Here is a 16,345-nt window from a genome sequence, read left to right on the forward strand (position 1 = left end):
AGATGCTGTTTCTGGGGTCCAGTTGTGGGGATTTGACAAGCTATTTACACATGCTTGCCTGCTTCTCTGTCCCTCCACAAACACTTCCAAGTGCTCCCCCCGCCTGTGGGCCTTGGTTATGCCTGTGCTGACACAGACCCAACACTGAACTCATAACCCGTTACCTCCAATATCAGTGCCCTCGAGTATTTAATTCATTGACTTGGTACCAGAGATTTAAGACAGGTCATCGGTAGGAGGTGATACCTTTCACCTGATGACTCTTCCGCCCTCAGTGGATTAACAGGCAACCCTGCTCCTTTCCTAGACATTTGGAGTTTGAGCATACTTACGGTCCTTCGGATTCTGAAAGAAGATTTTTTGGAAATTTCTCCTCAAAATATGCCATGTTCTGGGAGTTCCCGTCGTGGCGCAGTGGTTAACGAATCCGACTAGGAACCATGAGGTTGCGGGTTCGGTCCCTGCCCTTGCTCAGTGGGTTAACGATCCGGCGTTGCCGTGAGCTGTGGTGTAGGTTGCAGACGCGGCTCGGATCCCGCGTTGCTGTGGCTCTGGCGTAGGCCGGTGGCTACAGCTCCGATTCGACCCCTAGCCTGGGAACCTCCATGTGCCGCGGGAGCGGCCCAAGAAATAGCAACAACAGCAACAACAACAACAGACAAAAAAAAAAAAAGACAAAAAAAAAAAAATATGCCATGTTCTCCTAAAATGGATACCAGAAAATAATATTTTTCTAGCTTGGTACGTAACATAAATGAATGGTAGCATTTTGAATTTTATGTTTTTGAGGTAATGAAAATCAAAGTGTGTTTTAACCACCATTGAGAAGTGAAATTTTTCAACCCTCGGGATCCCTTCAAACATTAATTTGAAAAGATATGTGCACCCCAATGTTTATAGCAGTGTTATTTACAACAGCCAAGATACAGAAGCAACCTAAATGCCCATTAACTGGTGAATGAATAAAGACAGATAGACAGACAGACATACAATGGGGTGGAATACTACTCAGCCATAAAAAGAAGGAAATTTTGCCATTTACAACATGAATGGACTTGGAGGGTATTATGCTAAATGAAACAATCAGACAAAGACAAATACTTTATGATATTACTTATATGTGGCATCTAAAATATGAAACAAAGTAGGAGTATAACAAAAAAGAAATAGACTCACAGATACAGAGAACAAACTGGAGTTTACCGGTGGGGAGAGGAGAGAGGAAGGGGCCAGAAAGGGACAGGGAATTAAGAGGTATAAGTTACATGTGTAAAGTAAATAAGCTGCAAGGATATATTGTATAGTACAGGGAATATAGCCAATGTTTTATAAAGATAAATGGAGAATGCCCTTGAAAATGATGAATCTCTGTATTATATACCGAGAATTCATATAATATTGTAAATCAACTCTACCTCAATTAAAAAAATATTAATAGAGGAGTTCCCATTGTGGCTCAGGGATAACGAACCCAACTAGTATCCATAAGGATGCAGGTTCGATCCCTGGCTTCCCTCAGTGGGTTAAGGATCCAGCTTAGCCATGAGCTGTGGTGTAAATCACAGATACGGCTTGGATCCCATGTTGCTGTGGCTGTGGTGTAGGCTGGCAACTACAGCTCCGATTCAACCCCTAGCCTGGGAACTTCCGTATGCTGCAGCTGTGGCCCTTAAAAAAAAAAAATTAATGAGAAAAAATATAGTCTATAGGCATTCATTGTTGTAAAAAGGCAGATGTTTCAAGTATTACACAATTTAAGTAAAACGTATTCTATAAACAGCAAACCAGCTGGTGGTTAGCATATAGATTTTTGTTAACTTTGTGTTCTTTTGTAATGTGTAAAATATTCTATAATACATTTTAACAAACAATCCATTGACTAAAAATTTCATAAAGACTCCAATAAGCTTTTGTTTATGTCAGTGATTTCTTCCGGTGTTCAGTGTATTAGAAGTTAAAAACAGGTTTTATAACACAAGAATCTGCAAGGTCACATTTCATGAGCCATCAGAGTGATGACCTCATCCGCGTCACATCGCCTCTGAAAAAGCCGACCTTACACCTGTGGGAGAATAAAAGTGAAACAAGGGCAAGGAACATCTTAGCATTATCGTGAAAACAGGTTTGACCTTGCAGACCCCTTAAACCCCACCTTGAGAACTGCCCTTCCAACTTCGGAGGCTGCCTCTGATGATTCTGAATTAGTACAGTTTCTCTGCATGTGACTCTGGGAATGTGATCGCTGTGTTTCCAGAGTTCAAGGTCTGCTGTGTCAAAATAATTACAAGCTCCAGAACTTTCCAAGTGAAACATTGGTGTGACACACGAAAGATTTGTCTGTCCTTGTCAAAATGAAAAAGGAATACAGGCACAAAAAAAGTTACATAAAACATGACCATTTGCCACTAGCGCTTTCTCCAGAGAGAAACTCTTCTGCAACTGTAAAATGGTGGTAAAAATTAGTGAGTACCAAGAACTTAATTTTGGTCCTACCAAAGATTGTATTTTTTTTAATGATTTTTATTTTTTTTCCATTATAGGTTGTTTACAGTGTTGTGTCAATTTTCTCCTGTACGGCAAGATGACCCAGTCACACATACGTACATACATTTTTTGTCACATTATCCTCTATCATAAATGAGTAGATACAGTTCCCAGTGCTATACAGCAGGATCTCATGGCTTCTCCATTCCAAAGGCAATAATAATAGTTTAACCCCCGATTCCTAGTCCATCCCACTCCCTCCCCTTCCGCCTTGGCAACCACACGTCTGTTCTCCAAGTCCGTAAGTTTCTTTTCTGTGGAAAGGTTATATCTGTACCATATATTAAATTCCACATACAAGTGCTGTCATGTGGTACTGGTCTTTCTCTTTCTGCCTTACTTCACTTAGTGCGAGAGTCTCCAGTTCCATCCATGTTGCTGCAAGTGGCATTATTTGGTTCTTTCAAGGCTTTGGGAGGTAGACAACAGGGAAGTGGCTTTTTCCCTCCCCTCATTTCTTCAGCATTCGGCTATTATTCAGTGATGTGCATCTATCTGAATTAGAGTAAAGCTAAACTTTTGTAATAAAGAGACACAATATTACAGTTTCACAAACACTGAAATTTGTTACTCCCTCACCCAAGGGCTGCATAGGGCAAGCAACCGAAGTCATCAGACTGGCTGTGCTCCACGAGGCCACTGGAGACCCCAGGGCGTTCCACGAGACTGCTGCCATCCGCCGCAGCATTATTCTCAGCTGCATGGTTGAAGCCGGGTCAAGGAACCCCATGATCTACCTCGTAGGAAAGAAAAGGGAGCATGGGGGATATTTTGTCCTATATTTGAAGGCCTACGCTCAAAATTAGCAAACGTCATTTCTGCTCCATTCCATCGTGAGTATGTAGGCATTTCATCCCACGGCTTCAAACAAGGCTGAGAAGTGTGTTCTCTGACGATGCACCAAGCCACAGCTGTTTTACTGAAGAGGAGGGACAGGATGGATTGCGATGGACATTTCAAGCATCCATCCCATAGGCTCTCCTGTCAGTTTTTGTAACCCCCAGTGTTCTACTCTGCAGGCTTTAAAGTGCAAGCTCTAAACCTGTATCCATCAGATTCTCTAGTCCCTAGAGTAAATATACCTTGCGTCAGTTTAAAAAAATAAATTCTTTCACACTCTGTAGGAAGTTATGAGTAATATGTTAAAACAATTACTCTCTTAGACCATGCCTTCCTGTATGAGCTTTCTTAGAACCCAGGTACCATTCTGCAAGCAGCCCGAGCCTCATGGAGGCTACATGAAGACGTTCTGGTCAATGACCCCAGCTAAGCCCAGCCTTCCAGACGTCCCAGCCCAGACACCAGACAGGAGAGTGAAGAAGCCATCTTGGGGACAGATCTTCAGGTCTCAGCTATTTTGCCCGTCTTTGTTCAAGTCATCAGCTGTTAAAATCATCTTATTTAAGGCCACAGACATTACAGGAAGAGACAAACAATCCCTGTTATGGCCCTGTCCAAATTTCTGAATTTAGAATTTGGGAGCATGATAAAGTGGTTTGTTTGTTCGTTTTAGGGGTGGGGGAGGAACAGATATACATATTGATAGATAGCTGAAATGTACATTCCAGGCTGGATATTTAGGTAAATCTTCTTGAACTTGCCATGGATAGAATTTTTCTGAAACATTTAATTTACATTCTGTAAACTAATCAGTTAAAAATGAAGTTTAGCTTGTATGTAATTCACTCATTTATTTGACATTATTTATGGAGTACCTACAATTTACTGGGGTTATATCTATAAACCACACACCTTAGGACACAACTATGTTCACTCTCATGTTTGCTGAGTAGATTTTAGTCCTTTTGAGTGAAAAAATAATCTCCATAGCATTTAGTATATGCAAAGCTCATTATGAATAGAAAGTGCTTGAAAAGAACTCGTTCAATTGAGAAAGATTTAAAAATTTTGTAATACTCGCATATATATGTACCCATTTTTCATGTTCATACCTATAGTTTATTCAGGGATGGCCGAATAGATGTGTATTTTCTAATTAAAAGTAAGGACTACTAGTTAGAAGTCCTTATAAAATATAAAAATGAATTTTAAAATATATCACTTTATAAAGATTCTTATGAAGGGTTTCCTATTAAGGATGCTATTTTGGAAGAGTACGACAGTCATTTGCATACTTATTTTTATATGCTGGTAATTCACATGATCTGTTTATTGCTTTTACAGTTTAACTGTAAGCTTCTCGCCAAATGAAATTTTTAAAGTATCTTATCATCACACACGCATAGCAAGCTGTTTGAATGGTATAAAATATAAGATCCACATTTCAATTGCTTTATCCTGTTGCCTGTCACAACCAGAGCTTCCTAAAGTTCTCCTTTATTAGAACAAAATGTGGATGATTCCAACACTACGCTTCAGCTGCTGTCATCATTTGAATGAGATAAGCTCTCAGCAAGATGTATTCAAGAAACTATGGTTCAAACTGTGTTATCCTGCTCTACAGCAATCTGCTAAACATTTCTGAAGCAATTTAGACAGCTGTGACTTACTTCCAAACAATGTGGGCACTTAATCTATTGACTCGAAATTGGGGCTGCAGAGAGGATATTCAAAGTTTTCTCATGAGTTCATCTGCTACACAGAAAAACACTTCCTATTTTTTACGTGTTAAGAATGCAAAGCTATTCAGAACTGTCTACGTGAAAGTAAAGAATGAAAACGACTGACCTTATAAGTTAGGTTTTTATTAAAGTTGGTAGTAATGGAGATGGAATGATATGATACCACTTATTTTGGGTATAAACATATTTTAAGCATTTTTACTCAACAGAATATGACATGCTTTTAATTATTTTCCCGGTTTTGTTGGTCTTAGTGTAAATGCGTCTTCAGTATTGGAAAAGGGCTCACTCGTATTATCAATACCTTTTTTCATTCTTTTCTTACACTGATAAACTCTGCATTTGGAGGAAGTAATTATCATTCACCCCAGAAATGTGTGCCTTCCTGACTTGAAACACCTTTCAAACATAATTCTTTGTGGAGTTCCCATCGTGGCGCAGCAGAAACAAATCTGACTAGGAACCGTAAGGTTGTGGGTTCGATCCCTGGCATCATTCAGTGGATTAAGGATCCAGCATTGCTGGGAGCTGTGGTGTAGGCTGGCAGCTATAGCTCCGATTGGACCCCTAGCCTGGGAACCTCCTTTTTAGGGTGCAACCTTAAAAAGACAAAAAGACAAATAATAATAACAATAATTCTTTGTACTGAAACAGTTAATGAAATGTTACATTAGTCAACTACATTGTTACCTTTGATACTGATCAAATCATATTAAAATTTGAAGTTGTTTATAATATGACCATCAATATATGAATAAATATAAAGGAATGTAGACACATAGAGGCTTATTAAAATGGGGAAAATAAATGCTCTTTTTTTTAACTTCTTTCAGTGGGTATTTTAAGAGGTATTTAGTTTTGTGGACTATAATATATTATAGCTCACTGTGTAGACATCACTTGGTTTAACTGTATGATGTTAAAAATCAGTAGATAAGCTGGATTTTCTCATTTTCAACTTCTTGCTTTGACATTATATGAGTATAGTTAAAAGACTAATAAAGCAAATGATTTCTTACAGCCTGTTGATTATTTAGCAGATTTTACATGACCTCGAATTTTCAGTTTGTTTGTTTTGCTTTTTAGGGCCACACCTGTGGCACATGGAAGTTCCCAGGCTAGGGGTTCAATCGGAGCTGCAGCTGCCGGCCTACACCACAGCCACAACAACATAGGATCCAAGCTGCATCTGTGACCTACACCACAGCTCATGGCAACGCTGGATCCTTAACCCACTGAGGGGAGCCGAGAACAACCTGAGTCCTCGCAGAAACTAGTTCGGTTCCTTATGGCTGAGTGACAACGGGAATTCCTCAAAATTTCACTTTTAAACTGTCATTCTAAAACAATTAACCTTCTGATGCATTTTTCTCTTCCCACTGCCTTGTGGTGTAGACAAACACTGCCAGTCATGACAGCTCCGAATGACTCGTCCTTCATTTGTACCTGTTTTACTTGCCCTAGGTACCAAGTGAAAGTTGATCTAAATTTGGGCCTTCTCTTATCCCTTAAATGCCACAAGAATTTAAATTTCTTAGCTATAAAAATACACTCAAGTCATTTGTTTTTCTTTGAGAAGTAAATGAGGCCAGAAGCTGTGAAAACGTTTGTGAAAAGCAAAGCTAACTCAAAGTATTGAAGGTCTGATTTGTCATCGGTATACAGGTCACACAGAACATCCTGGGTCTCAGGCAGGGTTAATGGTTGAAAAGACAGGACGTTCCTGAGAAATGCGAAGTGTGATCGGCAAGGTTTTCTACATATTCATTCCTTCGACACTTGCTGTGACATTGATGGGGTCTCTTTGATGAGACTGGCTTGTAGACAAATGGTAGTTACAACTATAAGCCGCAAAGTATGTTTTTCAATATATCGTCCTTTCTTCCCCTGACGTAGACCCCCTGCCCTGCCCTACTCACCTCCTCCTCTACCCCACATGGTTAGAAATCACTTGAGTGGATTGGGGAAGAAAGACACGTAGAACGGGGTAATATCCCACAGCTATAGCGTCAGTTTATTTCAGGGTTTGGATTTTTTTGGGTCTGTATATATACTTTTAAAAATCTACAGTTCTAAGGTGATTTGTACCTAACCCATCCCAAGAGAACAATTCTAACCTTAAAGTTTCCAAAAGAAAAAAAAAAAATCCCTCTATTCCCCATAAATTACTATCTTTAAATCCTTCCTTTTGTCAAATCCCATACCTTTTTTTTTTCAGTCAAATTTAAGTTCGTTCTCCATTCTCTGTTGAAAAATGGAAGAACGCTGATCTCTACACTCAGAAATTGAAAATAAACTAATTGACTGATATAGGTCTATATTAGAATTAGGTTAATTAGATGACATTTAACTCTCTGTCCAGCAATTGTCAATCTGTTTAGATATGATTCAAATTCAGTTTTCTTAATAATTAAAGGAATATGTTAGGGTCCCATTTACTTCTTAATTTGAATGATCCTGTGGACCTGATCAATATGATTAGCCAAGCTACAGAAAAGAGAATTCAGTTTCATTTGAGACGCAGTTTAAGATTTGAGTTCTACCTTTGGTTTAAATTGCCCCTAAATTTTATTGTTATCGTTTTTTTACCTGATTGTGTCACACTCTTTTATATTTCTCTGTATGACTGTCTTGGCATCTGTTTAATTGAGCCACAGAGTAAAATCGTAAAGAACAAGGAGGCAAATAGAACGGAACAACAGTAGAGCTTAGAGGTTGAATAAAGCATTCAATTTTGCCTTGCTCCAGAGAGCCCCTACTGGCTCTAAGTTTCACTCCTTGAGACGGAAGTGAAGCTTCTCTTTCTGCCTCTTTGCCTTGGTGCTCACTGTAACCCAGCCATCACATATAGTAAAACGTAGCCTGTCCTCAAAGGACATGAGACTATTACAACTCTTTTATGATGACTTTTTCATAGGCAAGAATACCATATATATGTTCTTCTTGTCTGTAAAGCACATATAAAGGGCTTATTTTCATATCCTTAGCGTACTACTTTTGGAATATGCTCTTTAGTACTGTGGTATTTTTCCTAATTACTCATTTCTAATTATACTCACAAGTCATCATTAATCATGATATTTTACTTCCTTATTCAGTTAAAGACTTCCACAACGTTCTTTACGCAGTTAAACATTCACACAAGACACCCTGAATTATACAGTGTACTAAGCTCTTGAATGCTGTACTTGAAACTTAAATTTATCTAATTTTAAACTATACAATTAAGAAAAGAGTTAAACTATACAATCATCGAAAATAATCTTGAAATTCTTCTTTGAAAAACATATTGCAGTAGATTGAAGGAGAAATGTTACATGACCACCAACGTATGTCTTCAGTATTGGTTAGCAAGCTTAAGGGTTTTGTTTTTGGTTTTGGTTTTGGTTTTTTTTCTTTGTCTTTTTGCCTTTTCTAGGGCCACTCCTGCGGCATATGGAGGTTCCCAGGCTAGGGATCCAATTGGAGCTACAGCTTCCAGCCTACACCACAGCCACAGCAGCATGGGATCTGAGCCATTTCTGCAGCCTACACCACAGCTCACAGCACTGCTGGATCCTTAACCCACTGAGCAAGGCCAGGGATGGAACCCACATCCTCATGGATCCTAGTCGGGTTCGTTAACCGCTGAGCCATGAAGGGAACTCCCTAAGATAATTGGTTTTTAAGGGATAATTAACCTCTGTACTCTCTTCCTACCTCACCCATTATCCGTTTATTTTCAAGTTTTGTCTGTTTATAACTTCATTAGTGGGTCTTACATCTGTCCCTTTATTTTTCCCCTAAGGCCACTTTCCTAGTCATGGTCCCCAATATAGGTCACGGGCGCATAGCAGCTCTTCAATCACAGGTGTTTTTGATGGGCTATTCCTGCCAACTTGGCTGCACCATTTTCTGGAGCTAGGATCTGCTATCAACATCGCCGTCAAATTCTTTAGGCCCCGACAGCATTTTTTCTTAGCTGGTTTTTTTTTTTCTTTCTTTCTTTCTTCATCTGGAGCTACGAGCTACACCTGAACGCCTGGATTCCTTCTTTTCTCTACTCATGACAACTCCTGTAGCACCTCTCCGGCAGCAACATCTCTGATTGTTCCTTCTGAATTGCTAGAGGAGCGAGCCGTGGTCTCAGAAGTTGCTCGTTCTCTGTCCTCACCCCCCACCCCCACCCCCAAGCCTAACTTCAAGCTAGTCTTCGTGACCATAAGGTGGGACTTTCTTTCCCAGGAGGCTACTGACATGCACTCAGGTTCCCACAGGAGCCCAGCTGGCCAGCAGACTTATCCCATTTGGCATTTGACCTAAACAAGTGAGATCGCCTGCGTATTTAGTGCTGGCAGCTGGTCTCAGCTCTCTGTCCCATTCGAAGCTTTGCCGTAATGTCTCTCGGATTTGGGGTTACACTTTCAACATTCTGCTGCTGCTACACATAAAGGATGAAATTCAAATCCATGGCGCACTTAGGAATGTACTGAAATAGGCTTTGGTGTTGTGAATTCACCAGTAATTTGGACCCTCTTTCTTCCCATTGTGTAAATCCCAGAAGGATGCAAGAGAAAGAAAAGGATATTGTCCTAGGGAGACCTCAGGCCTTCTCTAAAACAGAGCGCATTGGCGGCAGACTTTAAGAGCACACCTCTTCCTAGGAAGAAGTTCCCTGCCATGTCCCCCCTGTCCTTCACGGCAGGTAGGTACACCACGGCCCCGTGACCCTGAGGTGGAACACATCGCCGTTGGTGGGTCTTTTTTTCTCTCCACAAGTTTTATAATTAAGGAGTGGTTAGATTTTTGCTTGAACTCAGTCGGGGTGCATTTAAATATTAGATGCCCCTCTCGATTTTGATCAGGGACCACACTCTCAGAGCACACACAGGGGTTACATGGTTATGCACGTGACCAAAGTAGGAGGCGCATAAGGAGAACAATGCTGTAAGCTTGAGGATAATGACCACTGGCCCAGAGCACAGTGTCTGGGATATCTTAAGAAAGGATGGGGGAGTCCCACTGTGGCTCAGTGCTAATGAACCCGACTGGTATCCATGAGGATGCCGGTTCGATCCCTGGCCTCGCTCAGTGGATTAAGGATCCACTATTGCCATGAGCTGTGGTGTAGGTCGCAGACATGGCTTGGATCTCACGTTGCTGTGGCTGTGGTGTAGGACGGCATCTGCAGCTCCGACTGGACCCCTAGCCTGGGAACTTCCATATGCTGCAGGTGCGGCCCTTAAGAAAGAAAAGAAAAGAAGAAAGAAGTGGGGACTGCATAGAAAGTGCATCTAAAAGCGTCGCTGCTCTATGAGGGTGGAAGTCAAAGGCTAAGGGTTACGAGCAGAAGGCAGAGGAGCCTGGACCCAGTGACTGTGAAGCCTCCACCCCAACCCAGGACTGCCGACCCCACCCATAAGCAGCCAGTCTAGTCAGTCTAGGGAAGTGACAGCTTCTGACAAACCTGACCCAGGCATCAGCAGGCTTCCTCGTCTCAGGTCTTGCTCTCTGCTCCTCCTGGCCTGTTAGCTTTGGTCTCTCCTGAATTCGCTCTCTTTATACGACGGCAAAAGTACTGCCTCTCATTTGGCACTTGACTCACACAGTGAAACCACCTGCATGGCTCAGGCTCCACACTTGGAGCTTGCGATCAAAAGCCACCTAGGGACCCTCCTCGGGGGTCTAACTCCTGCAGAAAAGCTCCGAGGAGAACGCTGATTGGCGGGGGACAGTTTCACGCCCATCCCTGGCCGCGTGTGATTGGCCCTTTCAGACAGGTGGGGTGGGGAAGGGGGCCAGAAGGAACCAGGAGACCGACACAAACCATGCTGCCCGGAGGTCCCTGGATCTCCTGTATCGCAACTGTATTTTTAGTTCTCTGTCTCCATTACGGCTTCGTGAAAGCGAAGACCGTGCCTTATTAATTTTGTACCTACCCAACGAAGACATAGTGCATATTCGCTGAAGACATGAATAAGCAAAGCCAGGCAAAGAATTACAAGAAGAATTACAAGCCCACGACAAAACTCACCAGCAAGAAACCTTAAACTAGCCTTTGGTTTGGGAATTTTATATACAGTTCTAATGGTGGCAGGAACTCACTGCAAAGTGGCCGGTTCATGCTGAATAAATATGTGATTGGCACATAAACCGTGCACAGAGCAAGGAAATATTTTTTTAGCAGGAAGTTCCTGAAAAGTCTCTTACAATCTGCTTCTAATCCTGTTGACATTTTTAATAAGTCATGTTTCAGGACGTGTCTCAGGGTGAGGGTCATGTATACACCACCGTGAGAAATGTTTGGCTGCCCCACGGGGTACTGGGTAATTCTACATTCGGAATGGCAGGACAATCGTAAGATCATTTTATAGGCAAGTCTCTGGTTTGTTTTTGTTTGTTTGTTTGTCTTTTTAGGGCCAGGCTAGGGGTCTGCACAGAGCTACAGCTGCCGGCCTACACCACAGCCACAGCAACGCCAGATCTGAGCTGCGTCTCTGACCTACACCACAGCTCAGGGCAAGGCCAGATCCTTAACCCACCAAGCGAGGCCATTTATTGAACCTGCGTCCTCATGGACTCTAGTCAGATTTGTTTCCGCTGAGCCACAACAGGAACTCCGACACGTCTCAGTTTTATCAGCACTTTCCCAAAGCATGAATTTGGGTGGGACAACATAATTTAATAAGAGAATTGTGCCAAGAAAAATAAAAATAAAAACTAGCATGAATCAACTTCAAAACGGACTTATTTGGGAAATATCTTGTGTGAGGGAAACTTCCTGGTAAGAATTGTGTTCCGGTTCAGGTGAAGTGTGTATAGATTTGAGAAATGTTGAGTAGAATACTAGCTGCAGGGTCAGCTTTGAGAAAAGCCAGTTTTGAGGCAGTAAATGTTCATCTTGAGGAAGAAATCATTTGTTAAAGAGACGGAGCAGAACCAAATATAGAGTGATCAATATAGGGAGACCAAATGAAACGTTTGCTTTATTTTTTTATTTTTTTTATTTTTTTTTGGTCTTTTTGCTATTTCTTGGTCTTGGGCCGCTCCCGCGGCATATGGAGGTTCCCAGGCTAGGGGTCTAATCGGAGCTGTAGCCACCGGCCTACTCCAGAGCCACAGCAACATGGGATCCGAGCCATGTCTGCAACCTACACCACAGCTCATGGCAACGCCGGATCGTTAACCCACTGAGCAAGGGCAGGGACCAAACCCGCAACCTCATGGTTCCTAGTCGGATTCGTTAACCACTGCGCCACGACGGGAACTCCGAAATGTTTGCTTTAAAGAAATTCATTTCAGGGAGTTCCCTGGTGGCACAGAGGGTTGACGATCTGGCATTGTCACTGCTGTGGCGAGGGTTCGATTCCTGGCCTGGAACTTCTGCGTGCCATAGGTGTGGGCACAAAAGAAAAAAATTCATTTCACCCTCAGATTTTGAGTAGCATCTCCATTCTGTAATATTTTGACTATCTCTACATTTGTTGAACTGTGCTTTGACTCAACTGTCAAGTATTTGATCTATTTAAAATATTAAAAAGATAAGATGCGCTGAGATTATTTACATACTGGATGTTATCCTAATCTATTACGATGTCATAGAGGGGAAGAATAACACGCTGTCTTCCCTTTTATAATCCCAGCACCTAATGACATTCGCAACCCACAGCAGGCACTCAATAGGTGTTAAGTGAATGACAGATTCTTTAAATTCTGTAGTGCTTTACAATGTTCAAGGTTGACAATCATGAATTCGTATCGTCCCATAATAACCCTTTGATGTCTTTATAATACATTTTTCCCTGGATGAGAGAATAGATTCAAGGAAAGAGGATACCTCCCCAAGTCACAAAGATTTTGAATCCAAATCTTCTTCCTTTTGGCTTGGTTTAATGTCTGCTTTCAATGACTAAAGGGTATCCTAAGCCATGACACACGCAGTGACGCAGAAACATGGAGAGCACATCTAGTTTTGGCCTGCTCAGGACCACACCTTTTTAAGGGGACACTAGGCGGCCATTCTGGCTCTTCTACCCCTCTGGTTACTAGGGCAGAATAGCGACCCATTTCTAGCCAGTAATAGTACTTCGACTGCAGCATCGGACTCAGGTGTGGGGGGGGGGTTGACCTAAGCCAGTTTGTTGAGCTGAATCTTTCTCCAAGAGTTTTCAGTTTAGAGGGGAAAAAAGTTATTGTCCTTTGAAATCACAGATAGTGAAGGATGGAAAGGTAGATTTGCTTGCGGCCGTGGAGAAGGACTAGTTATAGTTTGAGAACTTAAAGCAAGCTGTCCATGAGATGGAGTGATGCAGAGCCCGGGCTGCTCATGCCCAATGGGTCAGCTCCCACCTAGAGATGTTGAACCATATGAAATTGCCATTATTGTAGGTCAAAATGGTTAAATATCACCATTTTCATTTGGCCCAACCTACTACACAAGTTAAAAGGCCACACTTTAATTTTCTCCAGAGTCTTAGGAGACTTTTCCAACCCAACTCTTTCTTGTGATAAATGGGAAAACGAAGGCCTAGAAACTGCAGAAGACTTGTTCCGGGTTTGTGCTCATGCCAAGTAACGCAGGTTTTCTGAATTTCAGTCCAGCACCCTTTCCATTAAGTATAAGCCCAAAATTTTAAATTAGTCATTTTTGAATTTTGTAAACCAGTTACTTTTCACTGCTTGTTTTGTTTTTAACTTTAGATTTTTTTTTTCCCTGTTAAGCCTAGGGAATCATGCTATTATGAATCAAAGCAGGCAAATTATAAACTTTTCCAGGAAAAATAATCTCTAGGTTTTGACTAAAACCATGAACTTTAAAACCAAAAGAAATAATCAAACAGAAATAATTCAAAGTAAAACATAGGGTCATTTTAAAGGCAAAACTCATGTATGCAGTGTTCCCGTCATGGCTCAGTGATTAATGAACCTGACTAGTATCCATGAGGATGGGGGTTCGATCCCTGGCCTTGCTCACTGGGTTGGGGATCCGGTGTTGCCAGAAGCTGTGGTGTGGGTCATAGACGTTGCTCAGATCCCTTGTTGCTGTAGCTGTGTCATAGCCTGCAGCTGCAGCTCAGCTTCAACCCCTAGCCCGGGAACCTCCATATGCCACAAGTGCTGCCCTAAAAAGAAAAAAACAAAAAGACAAGGGGAAAAAAAAAAAAAAACCCTCACATAAGCAAAATTATGACCACTTTTTTTCCTTCTTACTTTTTACTAGGTCTTCCAAAAGAACTTCTCAAACTTCAGCATGTATAAGAAACAGCAGGAGTTGCTTTGTCAACGTGCATATTCCTGAGTCTTACAGCAGTGCATCACTGAATCAAAGTCTGGAGGGGGAGGGGGAGGGAGTGGGATGGACAGGGAGTTTGGGGGCAGTAGATGCAAACTATTACACCTAGAATGGATAAGCAATGAGGTCCTGCTATACAGCACAGGGAACTCTATCCAATCACTTGTGATAGAACATAATGGGAGATAATACGAGAAAAAGAATGTATACTTGTGTTTACAGGGTCTCTTTGCTGTGCAGTAGAAATTGATAAAACGTTGTTAATCAACCATAATAAAATTTAAAAAAATAAATAAAATTTATGGATAAGCAAGGAGTTCCTGCTATATAGCTCTGGGAGCTATATCTCTTCATTTACGAAGGAGCCTGATGGAGGATAATGTGAGAAAAAGAATGTATACATGTATGTGTGACTGGGTCACTTTGCTGTACAGTAGAAAATTGCCAGAACACTGTAAACCAGTATAATGGAAAAAATAGAAATCATTTAAAATAAAAGTAAAATAAAGTAAAATAGAATCTTAAAAAACCCCAATAAACAAAGTCTTTGTGGATGGGTCTAGGCATCTTCATTCTAGCAAGCTTCCTGAATGTTCTTATGCACACGGAAGTCTAGGCAGGAGTGCCTTAAGTATTGCCTTAAATCTCAGGGATTCTGTCACCTTGCGTTTCTCAACCCTCAGAAGGGAGAGTGCTGAGCGCACGTGCCTATGAAGTCACTCCACTGCCACAGTCACCAGAGGGGCTGTGACATATCATGCAGGTGTGTTGGGCTGGGAAATGGTTAGAAGCTAGGGTTTCACACGTGGGCCAACTCATTGATTCCTATTAATTAGACTATCACCTACACATATGCATATCCTGCTCAGGTCTTTGTCCTAATAAACACAATATCTCCGTGGTCCTTTTTGCATTTTTACAGCTGCACCTGTTACATATGGAGGTTGCCAGGCTAGGGGTCCAATCAGAGCTACAGCTGCCAGCCTACACCACAGCCACAGCAATGCAGGATCTGAGCCTCATCTTCGGCCTGCACCATAGCTCACATATCTTCAACCAAGCTCATTTTTATTGTTTTTCCCAAATCTGTGTCTCTTTCTGTATTATCTACTTCAGTTAAAGGCACCATAAGTCACCTACTTGATCAAGTCAGAAAACTCAGAATTGTCCACACTTATGGTTTGTTGTTGTTGTTGTTGTTGTTGTTTTTTGTCTTTTTGCCATTTCTAGGGCTGCATCCGTGACATATGGAGATTCCCAGGCTAGGGGTCTAATCGGACCTTAGCTGCCAGCCTACACCAGAGCCACAGCAACGCAGGATCCGAGCCGCGTCTGCAACCTACACCACAGCTCACGGCAACGCCAGATCTTTAACGCCTGAGCAAGGCCAGGGATGGAACCTGTAACCTCATGGTTCCTAGTCGGATTCGTTAGCCACTGCGCCACGACGGGAGCTCCCACACTTATGGGTTTTACCTGTGATCTAGTTGTTCACCTGGTTAGGTCAAACCTACCTTTGGAACAGGTCTCAGCCCCTTTCCTTCTCCTAATGCGCATTGCTCTTTGCCTTAGGTCATCCCTCGGATGTGTGTTATCTCTTCTGGGCTCTGAAAGGGCCTTGGAAAGGCCTTCCCGCCCTGGCTCCCTCTCTGTGATCTACCTCTCACACGGCCTTGGGACGTGCATCTCTAAAATGCAAAGCAGATCTGTCACTCCTCCTAAGGTGGCTCCTTCTTACCTCCCAGATAAAGTCCAATCCATTTGTATGTCATACGAGGCCCCTCGTGATCTAGATTATTCAGAGCAATCATCTGTTGCTATTCCTGCCAAACCTCAAATGATTCGCATCCAATAGTTTCAGATTTCATGGGACTATCGAATATTTCATTATCTTCATCCCTTTAAAATGACCCTGCGGATTTCCCATTGCGACTCAGCGGGTTAAGAA

Source organism: Sus scrofa, chromosome 4 (genome assembly GCF_000003025.6).
Source record: "Sus scrofa isolate TJ Tabasco breed Duroc chromosome 4, Sscrofa11.1, whole genome shotgun sequence".
NCBI lineage: Eukaryota > Metazoa > Chordata > Mammalia > Artiodactyla > Suidae > Sus > Sus scrofa.